This window comes from Triticum dicoccoides, chromosome 3B, assembly GCF_002162155.2.
Source record: "Triticum dicoccoides isolate Atlit2015 ecotype Zavitan chromosome 3B, WEW_v2.0, whole genome shotgun sequence".
NCBI lineage: Eukaryota > Viridiplantae > Streptophyta > Magnoliopsida > Poales > Poaceae > Triticum > Triticum dicoccoides.
In genome coordinates this window covers 726573890-726587338 of record NC_041385.1, presented here as the reverse complement: position 1 = coordinate 726587338, position 13449 = coordinate 726573890, and positions in this window count along the sequence as shown.

Sequence of the window (13449 nt, the reverse complement as noted above, 5' to 3'; positions counted from 1 at the left end):
GATATATATATGGCTTCTGCACAGCATCTCCATCATCATTATCAGTACATCCTACGGAGGTGAGTTAGGATGCACTTGATCCCAGGAAGGTATCTATCCTTCAAACTAGAGGAGTGCTTCAAACTAACAACAGTACATAATATCCAACAAAAGAAGGTCATGCTACAGCAGCAGAATACATGGCTCAGTCTAGATATCAGCACGAATCAAGTTGTGCATATTTGTTGTTGGCATGCACCACATCGCTGCATGTCGGGTTTGCAAAAGCTATCCATCGCATGGAAGCTTGATGCCTTTCACACACTAAAGATTATCTGGCAACAAGCTGTGTCGACGAATCTCTGGATACCCATGGTATGATGTGTAAACACAGTCCCCCCTCGCGAATGGAAGTTGCATAGCACGATAATCATCACCGGTGATATGATCGATGATTGGTTGGATGATCGGATAATTGAGCCCGAGGAACAAGGAGTGGTTGCCGAGGCTGTAAACCCGCCTCCATCTGAATACGCCTGGCCCAACAGAGCTGGGATCTTTCTCGAACATGAAGCAGCCATAGCCATCAATGTCACGAACGCCCCACGCATTATACTGGATGTGGTTTGATGTAATGGTTTGGTCAATTTGGTACGTGCGAATGAGCATCAAATGACTGCCGTCAGCTGAACGAGCGATAAACCACCACCCATCGGCTGGTATCATTCCAGGTCCTAGAATCATGAAGGCCAGCGCATTTGCGTCTGGTGCAACAATTCAAATTGGAGACCAAAAGGACAAAAATTAACAATCATGTTCAGAGTATGTGTGGAATTAAGATTATTATAACAGTGACACATATCATAGACAGAGAATTGCAATGTCGTGGTCATAATCATACCCCAAGTAAAAAAATAAGCCAATGGCTTTCATATTCTAGCAATATGTCATGGTTCAAACATCATGTAACAATGATAGGAAAACAGCTATGACAGTGCCTACTCATATTCTACCATAGCACTTACTACTACTATTCTCATATAAACTCTAAGCAATAACATGTGTTGTTATAAAAATCTTGTAAATGAGAGTAACATATAGCAATCATGATGTTATGCTCATAATATGTATTCTAACAATCATTAGATGCCAATTGTTCACATATCAACTCTAACAATAACATGTGTGGTAAATCTAGGAAATGAGAGGGACATATAGCAATGATGTGGTTATAGACATGCTATGTATTCTAAATTTGTAACAAATGAACAGGCAGTCGTATTCATACGGTAAAGATGAGATGATATAGAAAAATTACATGATGATAGATTCCACCAGTATAGGCAGCCAATCTGTGCGTCGACCACATTCGACCGTGTAAACGATGCCATCGTGCACTATAGCATCAGACAGAAATGTTGCCTCAACAGGATTGATGATGAGCCATAACCATGTATGGCGGCCAGATTCTAGATAGACGAATCCCATGTTGAACAAGGCAATGAGCTTGTAATCCATGTAGCCTTCTGATGGTGTGGGCACTTCGCAGATTACAACTTTCTGCAAATAGAGGTCGAGCCAAAAGCTTGACGCTACTCCTGCATAGTAGGCAGGAGTGTCCGGCGGGCCACGAGGCTCGATGGCGGCAGTATCCAATGATGGAAGGGTGATCTCTCGCTGGGTGTAGATATCCACGAGACACCACAGACTACTGGAGTGGTGGATGAGGACGATCCAGTTGGCCTTCATGCTCGCCCAATAGTGGCCGCGCATGAAGGACAAGTTGATGGGTAGTGGTAGCATGTCGAGGGGCACCACGGCAACCTCCGTAGGATCGTCAAGTCGGTGTCTGGGCCACCTGCGAGGATTGGGCATCAGCAAGCAGGGTGTCTTGAAAAGAGCCGGCCGGTTGCAGACGAGTAGACGGTACAAAGACACCGAGTATGCGGCCATACGGATGGTGCTGAGTAGGTCCATACGACTATAGATCTGCTCCAAGAGAACATCAGGGAGGAAATTCCAATCGCGGCTCTGCGTGTCAGTCGGTTCTGCCATTGGGTTTTTCGGAGCCTGTGAGCCAGCGGGGAAGTGGATTCGGGCGGGCGAGCGAAGAAGCTTCTCCTCGTGCGGCCGAGCAGTGAGCGGGGGGATATGATACGCGCGAGCTACCAAGGAAGATGGCGTGGGCGGGCGAGCAGTGAGCGGGGGTAAATGGTGTGCGGCCGACGATGGGGAAGAGAGGAGGAAGAAGAGTGGAAGACGGGGAAGAAAGTGCATTAAATCTCAATTCTACTAGTACTACTACCAGGATATACCGTCCTTCGAAGTGTAAATAGTTACACCGATGACATGTGGGTCTACCACAAGAGGGCCCATATGTCAGTTAATGGAGGACAGAGGTGCGTAGGCGTATTTGTGGAAGTGTGCTCTACTGGCAAACATGATGGTAGTACTGGGTAAGGCTGATTTAGTAACACCAACACGCTGGTTCAGCTTATTAATTACGTGTCCCATCTGCTGCAATGTGTATTGTCACTTCACTGCGAAGACTAGTTGAATAGTTCTCTCTGACCGAGATGGGGAGTAATGGATAGCGAGGACTTCCTTTCTACAGTATCCCTATGCCTCTACGCTCACTTCACTCATTTTGCTCTGTACCTAGTCACTTGTTGAAATCTGTAGAAAGACAAATACTTCGTATTTGGGAATAGAGGGGGGCTTTTACTCTGTATTTGGGAACAGAGGGAGTATCACCATATGGAGGGAACAGAGGAAGCTTGAAATATGAAAATGTCAATGGGAGGGAGTAAGCCCCATGCATGCATGCATGCATGCATGCATGCAACATGCAACACTCACACGTACACATGGATGCACGCAACACTCACGCACCCATGCGGCACACAGCACACGACGCAACACACACGCTCACGCTCAAGTGCTCACCCTACTCCCTACGTCCGTGAAGGACTGTACATTTAGAGATTTACACATTGACCAGGGCATAATTAATGCCCAAAAGTAGCAGACTTAAGTGTGCATGCGACCATTGAGAGAAAAAGATTCAATGAAGGCCGTTGCATGCTATAATTAAGGATATACATGTAGCCTATACCTACAGCACAAGTTGGTGCATTAGTCAATCAATATCAATTTAGATTAAAGGCTAAATGCATTGGAAGTGTAGATGTACATCATGTACTACACTCTTTGTTTTATAGCCGATGTACACTCTTTGTTAGAAGACCGAGGGAGTACACTTGCATGCACTCACATACACAGCCAGGGTGGTTCATGTGCAAGGGTGGGACTCGTGTCGCGCCTGCGTAAAGTTTTGTTTAACTGATTTCTTTGCTCTGCCAACTGACAGGTGGGACCTAGAAACTAGGTGACAATTTAACCAGTCAACAAAGTACCACGTCGACTATGTGGCCGGTCAGTAGGGTGCAATACGGTGCTCTATGATGAGCTAGTGATCGTATAATCACCGCAAAACTATATATAGTGACCGTAAAGAGCGTATTGTTACATACGTTGACCGCCAGTGTATTTTTCTCGTTTCAAATTAAGCCATATTAATCGGAAAGGACGCAGTATGGACTACTAGTACTAGTACTGCTTTGATGTGTCCCGTCAACTCGTCGAACGAGGAGAAGATTGCTTACTACGCCTCTCCCTCGCCTACGCGCGCGGTGCTTCACAGGACGAGGAGAGGGTTTTGACTACAACGCCCTCCCCCTCTCCCTCTCCCTCTCCCTCGCCCTCGCGGTGGACTGATACGTCTCCAACGTATCTACTTTTCCAAACACTTTTGCCCTTGTTTTGGACTCTAACTTGCATGATTTGAATGAAACTAACCCGAACTGACGCTGTTTTCAGCAGAACTGCCATGATGTTGTTTTATCTGTAGAAAAGAAAAGTTCTCAGAATGACCTGCAAATCCACAGAGGCACTTTTTGGAATTAATAAGAATTTCTGGGCGAAAGAAATACACCAGGGGGCCCAGGGCCAGTCCACGACACAGGGGGCGCCCCCCTGTAGGGCGCGCCCCCCTATCTCGTGGTCCCCCTGGACCTCCACCGACCTCAACTCCAACTCTATATCTTCCGTCTCGTGGAGAAAAAAATCAGAGAGAAATTTCATTGCGTTTTACGACAAGGAGCCGCCGCCAAGCCCTAATCTCTCTCGGGAGGGCTCGTCTAGAGTCCGTTCGGGGCTCCGGAGAGGGGGATTCGTCGCCGTCGTCATCATCAACCATCCTCCATCACCAATTTCATGATGCTCACCGCCATGTGTGAGTAGTTCCATCGTAGGCTTGCTGGACGCTGATGGGTTGGATGAGATTTACCATGTAATCAAGTTAGTTTTGTTAGGGTTTGATCCCTAGTATCCACTATGTTCTGAGATTGATGTTGCTATGACTTTGCTATGCTTAATGCTTGTCACTAGGGCCCGAGTGCCATGATTTCAGATCTAAACCTATTATGTTTTCATGAATATATGTGTGTTCTTGATCCTATCTTGCAAGTCTATAGTCACCTATTATGTGTTATGATCCGACAACCCCGAAGTGACAATAATCGGGATACTTCTCGGTGATGACCGTAGTTTGAGGAGTTCATGTATTCACCATGTGTTAATGCTTTGGTCCGGTTCTCTATTAAAAGGAGGCCTTAATGTCCCTTAGTTTCCGCTAGGACCCCGCTGCCACGGGAGGGTAGGACAAAAGGTGTCATGCAAGTTCTTTTCCATAAGCACGTATGACTATTTACGGAATACATGCCTACATTACATTGATGAACTGGAGCTAGTTCTATATCACCCTATGTTATAACTATTGCATGAGGAATCGCATCCGGCATAATTATCCATCACTGATCCATTGCCTATGAGCTTTTCATATATTGTTCTTCGCTTATTTACTTTTCCGTTGCTATTGTTACAACTACTACAAAAACCCAAAAACATTTATCTTAACTGTTGCTACTGTTACCATTACTATCATACCACTTTTGCTACTAAATACTTTGCTGCAGATACTAAGTTATCCAGGTGTGGTTGAATTGACAACTCAACTGCTAATACTCAAGAATATTATTTGGCTCCCCTTGTGTCGAATAAATAAATTTGGGTTGAATACTCTACCCTCGAAAGCTGTTACAATCCCCTATACTTGTGGGTTATCAAGACTAATTTCTCGCGCCGTTGCCAGGGAGCATAGCTCTATTCTCTGAGTCACTTGGGACTTATATCTGTTGATCACTATGAAGAACTTAAAAGATGCTAAGACCAAGATTTTGCCCTCAACTACGAGGGGAGGTAAGGAACTGCCATCTAGCTCTGCACTAGATTCTCCTTCCATTATTAGTAGGCTTGCGACACCTAAACCTGCTATTGCTATGAATTCTGATATGTCGTATGTTATTGATGATGCCACTTTTGCTTTGCATGATGAAACTACTTCTGTGCGTGATACTACTTTGCCATTAGGTCAATTTCTAGATGAACAACTTGCTAGAGTTAGGGGAAATGAAAATATTAAAGAACCTATTATTGATGATAGTGATGATGAACGTTACCCCAATGATTATGTATTACCTGTTGTTCCTAAGGGTTATGTTATGAATGAAGCAGCTGCTATGGAAATTCTTGCTTGCAATGATAGAAATTATCTTAAGAAATTATTAGCTAAATGGAAGCAACAATCTCTTAATGCTAGAATGAAACCCGATCCTAATTTTGCTACTTCACCTATCTGTGTTACTGATAAGGATTATGAATTCTCTGTTGATATTGATATTATTACTTTAGTTGAATCTGATCCTTTTTATGGCCTTGAATCTGAAACTGTTGTGACACATCTTACCAAGTTGAATGATATAGCCACCCTGTTTACTCATGATGAGAAGTCTTGCTATATATACATCCTTAAGATATTTCCGTTCTCATTAAAGGGTGATGCTAAGACTTGGTATAATTCTCTTGCTCCTGGTTGTGTGCGTAGTCCCCCGGATATGATTTATTACTTCTTTGCTAAATATTTCCCTGTTCATAAGAAACAAGCTGCCTTGCGGGAAATATATAATTTTGTGCAAATCAAAGAAGAGAGTCTCCCGCAAGCTTGGGGGAGGCTTCTCCATTTACTTAATGCTTTGCCTGATCATCCTCTTAAGAAAAATGAAATACTTGATATCTTTTATAATGGACTAACCGATGCTTCCAAGGACCACTTGGATAGTTGTGCTGGTTGTGTTTTCAGAGAAAGAACAGTCGACGAAGCTGAAATATTATTAAATCATATGTTGACTAATGAAAATAATTGGACTCTTCCCGAGCTAGTTCCTGAAGTAATTCCTGAACCAATTGAGCCAACTCCTGAGCCTATTCCTAAACCCACTCCAAAGAAGAGAGGTGTTTTATTTATCAATCCTGAAGATATGCAAGAGGCAAAGAAGTCAATGAAATAAAAAGGTATTAAAGCTGAAGATGTTAAGAATATACCACCTATTGAAGAAATACATGGTCTTAATTTACCGCCTGAAGAACCATATTGTCTTGATAACCCGACACAGGTAGTAAAGGTAAATTCTCTCTATAGATATGATAAAGTTGAAATACCCTCTACTAAATTTCATAGCCCATGCTTGGATGAATTTGATGACTTTATGGCTAGACAAGAAAGTTTTAATGCTTATGTTGGTAGAGAGTTAAAGAATAATGCTTTCGAGATAGGACGCGTAGGTGATAATCTCGCTAGAGTTAAAGATGAACTTCACCGCGTTAGCAAATATGCGTCTATGGTTGCTACTCAAGCTGAGCAAGTACTCAAAGCTCAAAATGATTTTCTTGATGAGTTGAATAATAAAAATGACTTTGCCGTTAGAGTGGCTACTAGAACTGGTAGAATGACTCGGGAACCTTTGTATCCTGTAGGCCACCCTAAAAGAATTGAACAAGATTCTCAAAGAAATAATTTAGAGGCACCTAGTTCTTCTAAAAAGAAGAAGAAGAAAAACGATAGAATGTTGCACGCTTCTAGTGAACCTACTGTAGACACACCTGAGAATCCCAATGATATTTCTATTTCTGATGCTAAAACACAATCAGGTGATGAACATGAACCTAACGATAATGTTGATGATAATGTTCATGCTGATGCTCAACCTAGCAAAAACAATGATGTAGAGATTGAACCTGCTGTTGATCTTGATAACCCACAATCAAAGAATCAATGTTATGATAAGAGAGATTTTGTTGCTAGGAAGCACGGGAAAGAAAGAGAACCATGGGTTCAGAAACCCATGCCCTTTCCTCCTAAACCATCCAAGTCAAAGGATGATGAGGATTTTGAGCGCTTTGCTGAAATGATTAGACCTATTTTTTTAGGTATGCGCTTAACTAATATGCTTAAAGTAAATCCTTATGCTAAGTATATGAAGGATATCATCACAAATAAAAGAAAGATATCGGAAGCTGAAATTTCCACCATGCTTGCGAATTACACTTTTAAGGATGGAATACCAAAGAAACATGGAGATCCGGGTGTGCCAACTATACCATGCTCCATTAAAAAAATTATGTTAGAACTACTTTATGTGATCTTGGAGCCGGTGTTAGTGTTATGCCTCTCTCTTTATATCGTAGACTTGAATTGAATAAGTTGACACCTACTAAAATATCTTTGCAAATGGCTAATAAATCAACTGCAATACCTGTCGGTATTTGTGAGGATGTGCCTGTTGTGGTTGCAAATGTCACTATCTTAACGGACTTTGTTATTCTTGGTATTCCTGAGGACGATAGTATGTCTATTATCCTTGGTAGACCTTTTTTTAATACTGCAGGGGCTGTTATTGATTGCAACAAAGGCAATGTCTCTTTTCATGTTCATGGCAATGAGCATACGGTACACTTTCCAAGGAAACAATCTCAAGTTCATAGCATCAATTCTATTGAAAAAGTTCCAACTATTATTTTTGGAGGTTTTGAATTTCCCCTACCTACTGTCAAGAAAAAGTATGATATTCTTATTATTGGGGATTTTCATATCCCCGTTGAGGTAACTTAGTGTTATTCGAAATTTCTCCTGTTCCGTGTTATTCGGAATGAGTTTGTTAACAAGACTTGATCAACCTTGTTAGTGGGTTCATTTTGATGACCACGAGATGGATGAAACTAGAAGGCACAACCTTCTGTACCCTCTTTTTACTTTCTGTTATTTAGAGTAAATAAAGCAAAAATAGTATTATCCGTCTGTTTTCTGAATTATCCATGCATTAAAAAGTAATCCAAAAATAAAAGTGCTCCAAATGCCCTGCAGATTTAGTATGATTTTTTCTGGAATATTTGAGGATTTTAGGCACTGAAAACACTGCAGGAGGGGCAAGCACCAGGCCACGAGAGAGGAGGGCGCCCCCCTGTAGGGCACGCCCCCTGTCTCGTGGGCCCCTGGTGGCTCCCCTCCACTTATGCCAACACCCACACACTTCATCTTCTACCCAAAAAAATCCCCATCCAGCTCAAGCACGAGTTCTAGCTCGTTTTGCTGTGATTTTCAATCTCTTAGCTCAAAGCTCCATTCACAAAACTGCTTTGGGAGATTATTGCTTGGTATGTGACTCCTCCAATGGTTCAATTAGTTTTTGTTCTAGTGCTTTATTCATTGTTAATTTTTTCTACTTAGGTGACCTTGTTCTTGAGCTTGCATGTTAAATTTTTGAGGTTCCAAGTAATTCTAATGCATGATATGGGCTCTAGGCACTTGTAGGAGTAGTTGCTATCAATCTTGTTTGGTTTTATGCACTTTTATTTTGAAGCTACTAAAATTTCAGAAATTTTCAGAAAAAGAAATATGCTTAGGAGAATGTACCAAGGTGGTTCCTCGGCAAAGAAAGGGCCGAGGACTGCTATACGTGAGCAAGACATTGAATTGCCGAGGGATGCATATGTACGGGCTTCTGAGTGGCCATCCGATGATTTTATGGTCGAAGCAGGCTTCAAGGAGGAATTTTGACGCGTATGTGTGTAATGCTGAGCTGAAGGACTTCTTACAAGATAAGTGTCCTCAGTACTATCAATTGACTGATTCCTTTGTGCGGAGGTTTAAATATAACTGTACGCGTAATTCTCCTAGTGTCCTATTTGATATTTATGATACATCTTACACCATGGACTTAGAGGATTTTACAACTACTTGCAAACTCCCGCAGTGGGGTAATATTAATGATCCTCACAAATCTGAATTTAGAGATTTTCTTGCTAGTATTACTGTGGGAGAATCTAGGGACATAGCACAAGCTACCATAGGGAGCATTCATTTTCCTGCTATACATTATTTTGCTCTCTTTATTGGTAGATATATTAACGGTAAGGATGAAGCATATCATATGTGTGTACCTGATCTGAGTATCCTCAAGAGTGCGGTGTTCGGTTTTAAAGGTTATAACTTGGGGGCAATAGTTGCACGGAGGTTGCAGAATAATAGTAGAAAGGGAAAATTCTTTGGAGGAATTTATGCAACCTGTGTGGCTAATTTTCTTGGTATAGCCCCACGAGAAGGAGATATGATAATACGTCCTGTTTCTTTGGATAAAGAAGTTATGTTTAGTCATCATTTTCTTGAGAGGAATGAACAATTCCTCCATTATCGACTAATCTATGACAGACGCAACACCGTCCCCGTTACTCTTCCTGCTCCCTACCTTTTTGATTATCAGGCAAAAGGAAGATATGTTGTCACCAGAGAGGAAGCAGCTGAATACGAGAGGGGCGTGGAGGCAGCTCGTCAACACGCTGTATCTTAGGAGGCGGTTGTCGATGCATCTCAGCACAACCCCGGTTTCACTTATGGATATCAGCCAAGTGGTCCTTGGTATTAAACCAACTTAGGCCAAAAGCCTAAGTTTGGGGGAGTACGTATTTCTCACCGACTTTACATTCATGTTCACACACTAGTCGTCGGTGCTCATACTCTTTCATTGTATTATCCATGCTAGTTTAAATTTCGTTTTCTAGTTTTCTTCTTGTGTGTTTGATAAACCTTGAGAAAAACCAAAAAAAAATAGTTAGTTCAATTTCCTTGCCTGTAGTAGGAATTAAAATGAAAACCCAAAAAGATTTCTCGTTCTTCTTTTACTTGTTTGGAGCTTTCCCAAGTAAATAGTTTTATTTTCTTTTCTTTCCTTTAGGGGTCGACATGACCATTTTGAAAATGCTTAGTGGCTCTTATATGCCTGATTGTTTATTTAATTTAGAGCTGATGAGGACATGACTACCTTGGATACGACCAAAAATATTGCATACATGCAAATTTGTCAGGTGATTTCTAGTGCAAACTATTCAATAATCTATTTATGTTATCCAGAACAAAAATACGTCACACACTTTTGTGTTTGGTCTAATTGCAGGGGTATGGGACATTTGTACAATTCACATATGAAGATAAGGGAGAATGAGATGTTTAAGTGTTGTTCAAAAAGTTCTCTCACGTCACTTTTGGGCCAAGAGAAGATAGAGTCACAGTCTCTCACGTTCTGGATTCAGATTCGGACTGCACAGACATACCTGACTCAAAACGCTAATAACTTTTTCATACGGACTCTGAATTGGGTGATTCTTTTTTTGTTGGAATCTAGATTTTGTTCTCTTTCCAGCCCAATTGGATTCACCTTCAAATTCGTCCGGAGCGTCGAGATATCGACAAAACAATCAGACGCTGCAGCAGAATCCGAGTCAAACAAGTCCAAAGGTGTTGCATCACCTCCACTTGGGCCCATGAGCCTTGTACGACCTAGGGTTGGTTTTAGAATGCCTTGGGATGTTCTCCCACCTCCTTGGCCACCACCCCTTGCTCCTATATAAGTAGATCCATCTAGTAGCTTTTTCCTTGGGATTTGTTTAGTTAAAAGTTAGCCATTGCAACTTCGTGTACTTCGTTTGTGTCCAACGACCAGACCAAGACCACTTACGGATCCCCACCTTTATCAATACTTCATCTATATTCGCAATATTCAGATTGCTTTATCATATTATTGCTTGTTCTTCGATTGATTGCAGGAATAGACCTTTGTGGTCAGGTTGATTGTGCGTCGGCGTGGTCAATAACCTCTCGGAGTTGGTTTAGCGATTGCTAAGGCGCAACGTCATGCACGTTTGTAGTCGAATCGTCAAAGTCGTCTCCACCATATCGATAGTTGTCATCTCATCGAAAGATCGGGACACCTCCGACTCTATCAAGTGGTATCAGTTTTCAGGTTGCTCGGTGAGAATTTCCTGTTTTTCCTAGATTAGATTTATTTTCTTACCTATTGTCCAAGAAAAAGCCACAAAAAAAGTTAGATCTATTCATCCTTTGTCCAAGCCAGTCTGAGCCTTTGCAATTTTCTTTTCATTATTTGCATTATTAAATTATCGGTTGCATCGTCGTGTCGAGTTGCTGGTCTTAGTGTCTAGTTCCTTTAGAGTTTCGAGTTCTGTTCACATTAGTCATGCCGCCACTGCATCATTATCCCTTCCGCTGTCCACCATCCCATCCGTCAATTTCCACCATGTGTTGCGCACTGTTCATTATCATAATCATATTTGAGGTCATTCACATCTTCGCCTGATCCAATCTACATCTTGTCTAATTTGTCTTGGAAAGAGGGAGAAAAAAAGATAGAGAAAAAAAAGAAAAAAAAGGCAAAAAAGGGAAAAAAGGAAAAAAGAGAAAGAAAAAGAAAAAAAGTGTGAGGACAAAAAAAAGAGAAGAGAAAAAAAACAAAATTCGGATCTATCTCGACTCAATCTCGTAGTTGAATTCCGACTGCATTCGGTTTTGTGCACTGTTCCGTAAAATAGGCATAAGTTCCTCATACGAAGTCCGTTTTGGCTCCACAAGTACTCAAATTAAAGCTAGCGACTAGACGCATCTGAATAGTTGCAAAAGCTAGTTCAATATTTGGCGTCTCAAAATCAACTTCTAAACAGGTCTTTTTGCCCTCCGAAGTTCGCGCATACAGTTTGTTCCAGTTTTTCAGGCCAGTATTAAAATTCTTTGACTCCTCATATCAATTCGGAATTGAGTGATTCTTTTTGCATTCTAAAGCTTGATTTAGTAGCAAACTTTTCAAGAGGAAATTTGGAGAGAGATTTGTTATATATCCTGCTTGGCAGTTGTTATTCATCATTATCTTTACTGCCGTTGTGATCTTCACTTATATCTTGCTGTCCAGAGCTACTTATCCTTCATTGATGCTAGTTGTGCTATGTCGTGACCTCATTAGTGTTCTAGGCTCGCGTCTCTAGTCCGGTCTAGCCTAGGACCAGCACAGTACCGTCGTTGAGCGTTTATTCAACATTGCATCTTTGAATTGACTATTGCTAATCTTTTGCTACCATATATAGCCAACCTAGCTCCACATATTTCTACATCGTGTATACGTACATTCCCCTGGCAATCGCTTTACACAATCTTCAGAGTTATTTGACACCGTTGGTTGCCTGTCACCACCTGTCGCATGGTAAGAACTTGTAAGATATTGATATTTGCTTTACTGTGAGCACGCTACAACCACATCCTAGTAGTTCATAGGAAAATTATTCTCGAATTTTGTTTCATGCTTCTACTAATCATGACAGGTTTCGGAGAAAGAAGTTCTTGGACGACGAACACATCTTCACCATCACGAGAGTTGGGACAACACACACAAGCACATGGTCAGGTTATCTCTTTACCATCATTTAAGGGTAGATTTAATCCTGCTATTTATCTACCTTGGGAGCTTGAAGTAGAACAAGTTTTTAGTTACCATGACTTTTCTGAACTTGACCGAGTACGAGCTGCCACTAGAGCATTTACTGGTTTTGCTTTTGTTTGGTGGAGTGTGCATTGTAAGAAAAACATTGATAACCAACCCACAACTTGGAAAGATTTGAAACATGTAATGAGACAACAATTTTTCCCTCCTTACTATCGTCGTGAATTGCTTCGCAAATTTGAACAATTTAAACAAGGCAATAACACTGTTCATGCTTACTACCAAGAGTTCAAATCTTATATGCATCATTGTGACATAGAAGAATCTGAGGATGATACAATGAATAGATTTTTTGATGGTCTGAACCATGATATTCAGGCAAGATTTAGGTATATTCCTCGTTGCATTACTGGTATGTATGTTTGTGCTTGTACCTTTGAGAGACAGTTATAGGAGGATGCATTGGGTGACTACAACAACTACTATTCCAACTCATGCTCAATACCATTGATTGATTCCTCCACCGTTGCACCTACTAGAGCAGCCACACCTTAGATTGTGAGTGCGACATCATCTCAAGTGTATGGTACATTGTCATTTTTCATACCGACACCAGCTACGTCTTTGCGATAAGGTAATAGTAAAGGTATTGATGATATAACTTCACATGAGAATGATGCATCCCTAATTAACTTAAATACATCATGTGTTGAGTTACCTGTTGATTTGAGCA